The 9,353-nt window shown below is 40.3% G+C and overlaps 1 pseudogene; it reads right to left on the bottom strand.

Moving 5' to 3' along the window:
* Positions 1-4,667: 4,667 nt before the first annotated feature.
* LOC102849034 overlaps positions 4,668-9,353 on the bottom strand; it is a 7,890-nt pseudogene continuing 3,204 nt past the window's right edge.

Raw genomic sequence — 9,353 nt, 5'->3', positions numbered from 1 at the left:
AATCACTTATTATGCTTCAGAGAGTTGGACAATGACTAAGGAGGATAGAAGGAGAATTGATGCCTTTGAGCTGTGGTGCTGGAGAGAAGTATTGAATGTAACATGGACTGCTAAGAAAACAAATAGATTCATCCTGGAGAGGGTTAGGCCGGGCTGCTCCTTGGAGGCAAGGATTCTGAGGCTTCGTCTGACATACTTTGGACATGTTGTAAGGAGGGACAGGTCTTTGGAGAGGGACATCATGCTTGGGAGGTTGGAGGGACAGCGCAGGAGAGGAAGGCCCTCTATGAGATGGATTGATTCAGTGACTGGGGTAATCGGGATGGGTGTATTGGACGCAGTGTGATTGGCACAGGACGGAGCAGAGTTTAGGGCTGTTGTATATAGGGTCCCTATGAGTCGCAAGCGACTCGACGGCACATTACAACAACAACAACAACAACAACAACATAGCTTTTTCTAGTATTCCAATATTATTGATTTAATTTCATCTGGTTCTATTGTGATGTCACCTCTATCATTTCTTAATTGAGTTACCTGTGTTTTCTCTTTTTTATCTTTTGTTAAGTTTGACAGTGGTCTGTCAATTTTATTGACCCTTTCGAATAACCAACTCCTGGCCCTATTTTATTTCAATTGCTTTTCTGTTTTCTCTCTCATTTATTTCAGATCTTGTCCTTATAATTTATTTTCTTCCAGAGGCTGTAGATTCAGATTGTTGTACTTTTTCTATTTGACTAAGATGTTGAGTTAGATTATGGATTTTCCTTCTCTTTCCTTTTTTATTTGTGTGCCTGTTGCTATGAACTGCCCCCCTGAGGACTGCCTTAGCAGTATTCCAGAATTTTTGTTATATGGTATTTTCTCTTTTCATTTGTTTCAAGGAACTTTTTATTTCATTCTTTATTTCTTTTATAAACTAGTCATGGTCTAGCAGAGAGTTATTTCGTTTTCACATGGGTGGTTTTGTAAGCTTTACCCTCCTGTGATTAATTTCTAGTCTTATGGCATTGTTATCTGAGAAAATGCTTTGTATTATTTCAATGTTTTTTAATTTGTTGAGGCTTGCTTTGTTCCCTATTATATGATCAGTTCTTCAGAATGTACCATGTGCACTTGAGAAGAAAGTAAATTGAGTTTTAGTTGGGTGCAATACCCTGAATACATCCACAAGGTCTCGTTTTCTGATTGTATAGTGTAGATCTTCTGCATCTTTGTTAAGTTTCTTTTCAGTTGACTTATCCTTTGGCTATAGAGGTGTGTTGAAATCTTCTACCACTATTGTGGTGCTATTTCTTTTTTAATTTTTTTAACTGTTGTATGTATTTTGCAGGTCTATCATTCAGTGCATAAATGTTGACCAAGTTTATGTCTTCTTGATCTATTGTGACTTTAATCTTATGGTGGTTTTCATTCTGAAATCTATTTTACCTATTTTATCAGTATTGCCACTCCAGCTTTTTTGTTATTGACATTGTTGTTGTTCTTGTTGTTATGTGCCATTGAGTTGCTTGCGACTCGTAGCAACCCTATGTACAACAGCCCTAAACCCTGCTCTGTCCTGTGCCAGCCACACTGCCTCCAACACACCCATCCCGATTACCCCAGTCACTGAATCAATTCACCCCATAGAGGGTCTTCCCCCCCCGCGCTGTCCCTCCACCTTCCCAAGCATGATGTCCCTCTCCAAGGACCTGTTCGTCCTTATAACATGTCCAAAGTATGTCAGACGAAGCCTCAGAATCCTTGCCTCCAAGGAGCAGCCCTGTTTAACCCTCTCCAGGATGAATCTGTTTGTTTTCTTAGCAGTCCATGGTACATTCAATACTTTTCTCCAGCACCACAGCTCAAACGCATCAATTCTTCTATCCTCCTTAGTCATTGTCCAACTCTCTGAAGCATAACAAGTGATTGCAAAGACCATGTCCTGTATCAGATGCACGTTAGTCTCCAGAGAGACACCATTGCTCTTCAGTACTTTGGAGAGGTCCCTAATAGCAGACTTTTCCATTGCAATCCGTCTTTTAATTTCCTGGCTGCTGGTGCCAAGATTGTTGACATTAGCTTGATATATTTTTTTCCCCCAGCCTTTGATTTTGAGTCTGTCTTTCTCTTCTTTTTTTAGATGTGTCTCTTGTAGGCAACATATTTATGGGCTTTGTTTTCTTATCAATTCTACTACTCTTTTTCTTTTAATTAGTGCTTTTAGTCCATTCACATTAAGTGTGATTATTGTGAGGCCAGATTTTACTTATGCCATTTTGCTGTTTCTTTTTCTGTTGTTTGTGGTTACTATGGTTCATCCACTTTTTTTTTTGCCATCTCTATGTGAAGGACTTCACTTAAAATGTCTTTTCACAAATTCCTTAAGTTCCTTCTTTTCTACAAAGGATCTAATTTCTCCTTCATATTTGATGGAGAACTTTGCTGAAAATCGGATTTTTGGCTGGCAATTGTTTTCCTTCAACTTTCTGTATACGCCATCCCATTGTCTTCTGGCTCTCATGCTTTCTGCTGAGAAATCAGAAATTAATCTAATTGTTTCCCCTTTGTAAATGTCTCTTAGTTTTTCTTGTGCTGCTTTTAGAGTTCTATCCTTGTCTTTTAATTTGGAGAATTTGGCTATGATATGTCTTGATATTTTCTTTTGGGGTCTAGTCTGTTTGGTTTTTGCTGTGCTTCTTGAATGTGGATTTCCCCATTCTTCAAAATACCTGCAAAGTTTTCTTCTAGTATTTCTTCCATAATTTTCTGTGTTTCCCTGTTACACCCATGTTCTGGAATTCCAGTAATATGTATGTTATTCCATTTGATGTCATACCACATGATTCTAATGTTTTCTTCATTTTCTTTAAATCTCATCTCTGATTTTTCTTCTCATTTGTTTTCAGTGAGTCTCTTGTCTTCCAACTCCCTGACTCTCTGTTCCATCTCTTCAGTTCTGGTTTTTTTTTTTTTGGTGTTTTTTTTAAAATTATTATTTTTGTGTGAGTGTACCGTCAAATCAGATCTGACTGGTACAGGAGGAGATTGTCCCTCCTTCCCCGACAGAGCATCTGGTGGATTCGAACCGTGCGCCTCTGGGATTGTAGTTGCAGTTCCTTGCCACTAGGCCACCAGAGCTCCCCTCAGTTCTAGTTTTTTATGCTGCCAGCATGTTGAACACTTCTGCCATTTTGGTCTTAATATTCTGGATTGCATTTTCATGCTTTTCTGTGTTGGCTGTGCCCTCTCTGACTTGTGATGATTTTTTTAAGTTCTTATACCTCTTTTGGAGAAAGGATGAAAGTCACACCACTGTCAAGAACTTTCGTTCATAGGGTCGCTATGAGTTGCCTACGACTCGACGGCACTTAACAACAACAACAACAACAACAACATAGCTCTTTATCTATACTATCTATTCTTTTTTTCATCTTCGCATTTTCTTCCATACCTGATGAAGTTGCTCCTCCTCAATATATTTCTTCTTGATTTTTGTCTCTGGGGTATTTGATTTCTTAATTGTTTCTTTCATCATTTGCATCTTGTTCTGTAGCTTTGTAAATAACCTCACATCAACATATTTCTTCTGGTTCTCTCTTTCTGGGGTGTTAATTTGGTTTGCTTGTTTAGGAGAAGGGTTATTTTGTTTTTTCCATTATATCTGAGGTAGATTGCTGCTTTCTTGACATTATGTGAGTTTTTCTGGGTAGATGTGAGGTCGTTGTAACTACAGAGTGACTTTGAGTGTGGCAATATTTTGTCAATTACCTGTATATTTGTGCTCACTTCTTGGTTCGAGGCCCACAGGGCCTAACAGCAGTGATCCTCCCAAAGTATGGAAAACCAGGAAGCCTGTCTTTTCCCTTCTAGAATTGGCTTCTCTGCCTCACTTGAGTGGCACCAGCTGTCCCATTCCCTTCTCCTTGAGCTTAAAGTGTCCCCCGTAGTCTAGCGAAACACCCAATATCCCCCCAAAGTACTTGAATGAGAAGCCAGGCAGCCCATTTTTCCCTTCCAGAACTGGCTTCTCAGCCTCACTCGAGTGGTTCCAGCTGTCCCACTTCTTTCCACTTGAGCTTAAGGCGTCCCACTTGGTGTAGCAAAACAGCAATGATCCCCTCAAAGTACTGTGGGTGCAGCACCACCGCTTCCTGCCACACAGCACCTTTTCTTCCTGTTGTGCCTCAATAATTTTTTAAATTCATTTGGTTACAAAGTTTTTGAAAATGGTCTGAATAGCAATTTATTTAATATTTCTAGAAGAGAAATATTATTTGAATATTAATCAGCTAGTGCTAACTATAAAGCACAAGGCATGCTCTCTCAGAAATCTTTCTGATGCATTCTTCTTATCTCAATCAAATTCTTTTCAGTGGCTGAGGACTCTACCATGATTCAGGAAGATAAATGGACATAGGAGAATTCCATTTTCGTAAGTTGCAAGTGACTGTCTTTAAAAAGCCCATATACTTCATGAATGCTTAGACAGAGGGACAGATGGATCAATGGATGGATGGTCATCAGCCAACAGGAAGCATGGAACTTCAATAGACTAACTGACTGGAGAGCTGACTGGTGATGCCACAGGGCCTTGAGGAATCCTTGAATGCTTACTTGCTGCAGGAGGCCATGGAAAACATCTTATTCATACTTAGTGCCACCTTGCTGTCCATGTTAATTATTTAATGCAGCTCAGTTCTTGGGACAGATGTCCTCTGGCCCTCCACCGTGATGTTGTTTCTTTTCGGTCCTTTAATGACATTTGGACAGGGTGGACAGAGAGGCCTTGATGAGCACTAGGAAGGCAGTGGTCAAGTGGAAGGGGTCTCTTTGTGGCTGTCCAAAGTGGATCGTGATTGACCACCAGTATTCTCAGAGGTTTGGGTCTTGGCCTCTACCAGTGGAGAAGGTGTAATATTAAGTAACTGCTCTTCTATGGTGGGGGGAAAGTCATTCTCAGTGATGTCCTTTTACTTCAAGCAGCTCTTCAATTCTTTTATTCCCATTTTTGCATAATCTTTTGCAAACTTATTGACTGTTTTCATGGCCAGGTTTGCTTTCATTTTTGCAGTATTCATTATAGCTCCACTTCCTTTCTGGACTCTGTGGGGAGCCATCAGTGGTAGTTTATCACTCCCAGCATATTCACCCATGTTGATCTCCTCTTCGAAAACATCACTGAAACCTCCAGAATTGAGATGATCTAATTGACCATCAATAAACTGAAGAGCTGCAACTGTGTGGCATTCTGCGAGAACTATCTTATGGCTCCTGAATGGTAGTGGGACAGGAAGGCTTCCTCAGAGAAAGTGATTTGGTCCTCTGGTTCAATTTTCAGAGTATTTCACTAGCTACCAAAGATAGCATCCTAGGCCTTGAGGAATGCTCTGGACACACACCAGTGCTTGTTAAGACTTTCTTTAGCCTGCTCTTAAATGAAGAAATTACATCATTTGGGAGCCTCTGGAGGTCATCCAGCATGTTGGTGTCCACATTCAGGATCACAACATCATGTTTCTGACTTTCTCCATTAACCTTCTGAGGTGGGGCATGGGAGCACAGTAGTAGTCCAGCAGATGTGGGGGGAAGGATGGGGATATATACAGGACTACTAGTACATGGGGTTGAGCAGAGTGGTGTACCCTTAGATTCAGGCTGTCAGAATGCTTAATTTACTGCAAATGATGAGTATCTGGCATTTGTAGAACACACTGGCATACAGATGCAACATGTTGTTTATAGTCACAGCCACAAAATATCAGATTCCTATTCTCAGGTATGCTGGGAAGTTCTTTGGTGTCAGGCACAGTAAAATAAGAATGTACACTGAGATGAACAGACATTCCACGGTCAGAAATAGGAAATTTGTGCAGAGTTTCAAAAAGCTCATTCCTCTGACTCTCCTTTTTCTCTTTTTGTCATATAATCTGCCAAGATGTTGAGCAGTTTATTAACAACAACAACAACAATAACAATCTGCCAGATGTTGAGCAGTTTATTAAAGCCTTTGAACCAGGGGACATAGCTTAAGATACAGAAGCAGCTCTTTGCTCCTGAAGATAAGTGGTAGAATCCGAATCTCTGTTTGCTGTCAATGTCAATAAGCACAAATATGAAGTTCTGGCCAACTTCCCTAACTACAAGGCTGTCCATATGTTGTTGTTATGTGCCGTCAAGTCGCTTGCGACTCATAGCGACCCTATGTACAACAGCCCTAAACTCTGCTCTGTCTTGTGCAAATTGCACCGTCTCTGACACACCCATCCCGATTACCCCAATCATTGAATCAATCCATCTCATAAGGGGCCTTCCCCTTCTCCGCTGTCCCTCCACCCTACCAAGCATGATGTCCTTCTCCAAGGAGCTGTTCCTCCTTGCAACATGTCCAAAGTATATTAGACGGGGCCTTAGAATCCTTACCTCCAAGGAGCAGCCTGGTTTGAGCCTTTCCAGGATGAATCTGTTTGTTTTCCTAGCAGTCCATGGTACCCTCAGTACTCTTCTCCAGCACCAAAGCTCAAAGGCATCAATTTTCCTTCTATCCTCCCTAGTCATTGTCCAACTCTCTGATGCATAACAAAGACCATGGCCTGTATCAGATGCACGTTGGTCTCCAAAGAGACACCATTGCTCTTCAGTACTTTCGAGAGGTCCCTAACAGCAGACTTTCCCATGGCAATACGTCTTCTAATTTCCTGGCTGCTGGTGCTGAGAGTGTTGACCGTGGTCAAAGTCTGTAGAACGTCCTGGTCACAGTCATCTTCTGGGAATTGCCTCTACATGTCAGGATCTGAAAGAATGCCACCTGTCCCAAGATAGGCCACTTCAACATACACTGCAAATGTGGACTCTGGATTTTGTTTGAACTTGGAGTCTCCTCTTGGAGCCTCCCAGGCCTCCTCATGGGCTCAAAGCCCCCTTTCGGTAGAGCTGCACTGCCTGCCTGTCTGTGGCTTCTAGGCCTTCTTATGGTGCTTTCCCTGCCCATTCCTCCCATCCCTCTGTCTGGGGCCTGCCTGCTCAAGGCTTGCTCCCTTGCTGCTGCCTCCCAGACTACTGTACTGACTCCAGCACAGCAAACATCGATGGTCACCAGCATGCATCCCAAGAGCACCACTTACAAGGTTCTTATATGTTGTGTTTCACACTATTCTTCATTCACATTGTATTTATGTCATGAGCCTTGAGCCTTAATGAATTATTCATAGACATATTACAAAAGCCAATTACAATTTATTGATTAATTCATAGCAATAATTGCAATTTATCTACATGGCAATTAACAAATTATTTACAACATGTTGATTCATTAATTCAAAGTAAGCATTAAACAGTTAGTTGCAATTTATCTACATTGCAATTCATAAATTCATCACAACATATTGATTCATTAATTCACAGTAAGTATTAAACAGTTAATTGCAATTTATCTACATTGCAATGTATAAATTTTTATTAACATATTCCATAGCATAGTGGGAACACTCACCCTTGAGAAAGCCTAACTTGTTTCCTTGGTCTTCATGGCCACTGGTGCAGTCAGGGTCCTTGGCTGGTTCAGTAGTTCAGTCACTGGTGTGGCCAGGATCAGCACCTTACAACCACTGGTGTGGCCAGGGTCTGTAGTTCACAACCATTGTTTTAGCCAGGGTCCTCAGCTGTCTCAGGAGATCATGTCCATCAGTGTGGCCAGAGTCCTTGGCTCTGAAAACAGCCTTTGGGTCTGCAGTGTTCAGCTCATTGTCTTCAGCAGAAATACAGAGAGATCTGCTGGGCATAGCCAGAGTTTATCTACTTTGGCTTCCCTGATTTACATTATGGTGAGGCAAGTGGGGCTTTCTGGGACATGCTGAATAACAATATGGGTTTGACCAATCATGCTCAATACAAGTTACATTCCCTTAGCAACATGGACAGTAACAAAATACTTTCCCTTATCAGGGATTTACACATGTTGAGGCCAGTGGGGCTTTACAGGCAAGTTCTAAATCAGTTATATTTCCTTATCAAGGGTTTACACCTGTTGTGGCAAGTGGGACCCTAGGTCTCTAAGGCCTGTTTGGGCATGTCTGGGCATATCAAATTATTTAGTATATTTTTCACAAATATTCCTAACAAGAAACTAGAACTGCCACCCAAGCAGATATATGCACACCCATGTTTATTGCTGCTTTGTTCACAATAGCAAAGAATTGGAAACAACCCAAGTGCCCATCAACAAATGAATGGATAGAGAAGCTGTGGTATATTCACACAATGGAATACTACACAGCATTAAAATACAAGGAACTCATCAAATATTATAAAAATGGGTGACCATGGAGGACATTATGCTGAGTGAAATATCTCAGTCACAAAAAGACTGCATAATACCACTGTTATAAAACAGGACTGACATGGGGCTTGGGGGGAAACTAAGAGGGGATAAATAATGTATATGACATTGAAACAGAAGAGGGAGAGAACTGTATAAAAGAAATATATGATTAGATATTGGTATGACAAGTGTCCAGAATAAGAGCTGAATAGTAAAGTGGTCGGGGAGGAAGCACTGTAAAACAATCGAATAACTTTTTCTCCAAATAAAAATGCAAACTGGAGGAGGGGGCAGAATGGGGCAGGGAGGAAAATATGCAACAATGAATGAATGGAAATCCAGGTTCTTGATAAAATTACAATAAAATCTCAATTTTTTTTAAAAAAACAACCAAAAACCAAAAGAACAAATATTCCTAACATATCTTCTAACATATAACATAGGAAATTCCTAACATATTTCTTATTCTTATTTCTAGCATATAATATAGCTATTTCCTAGCATATTTCTTATTCTTAAACTTAAGCCAATATGTTTCCACATTCAATTTACCATAGCAAACTCATAATATTTTTCTATATACTTAAACCACTCATAAAGGTTTAATATGACAAATTTATTATGCTTCACAACAAATTCATTATATTCTCTATGTTTTACAGCAAATTATTATATTTTTGGCTCATAACAGTTTAATACAATCATTTTCATGCCATTACATTTTACAAAATTAATCATTATTGGAGCTTGTCCATCATCATTACCTTGTCTTTTTGCCAGGGTCCTGTCCATTTACTCCCCCCCCATTCACCCCCTAAACTGTATATCCCTGTGGCTTTACCCCTACCCATCCTCAGCCCTCCCCCCCTTGAGTTCCTATACATGTTTTACTAGTTATCCTTATATTTTTACAATATGATCTTATACAGTATTTTATTCACCTATAATGATGCTCTGGGATTCCCATTCTTCTCAGAGTCAGCCACAGTTTGTTATGATCCACGCAGTCAAATGCCTTTGCATAATCAATGAAACACAGATAGACATTCTT

Source organism: Elephantulus edwardii, unplaced genomic scaffold, assembly GCF_000299155.1.
Source record: "Elephantulus edwardii isolate Elephantulus edwardi_28Jun2011 unplaced genomic scaffold, EleEdw1.0 scaffold00239, whole genome shotgun sequence".
NCBI lineage: Eukaryota > Metazoa > Chordata > Mammalia > Macroscelidea > Macroscelididae > Elephantulus > Elephantulus edwardii.
Note: the sequence above shows the minus strand (reverse complement) of the source record. Positions and strands in the feature narration are given on the sequence as shown.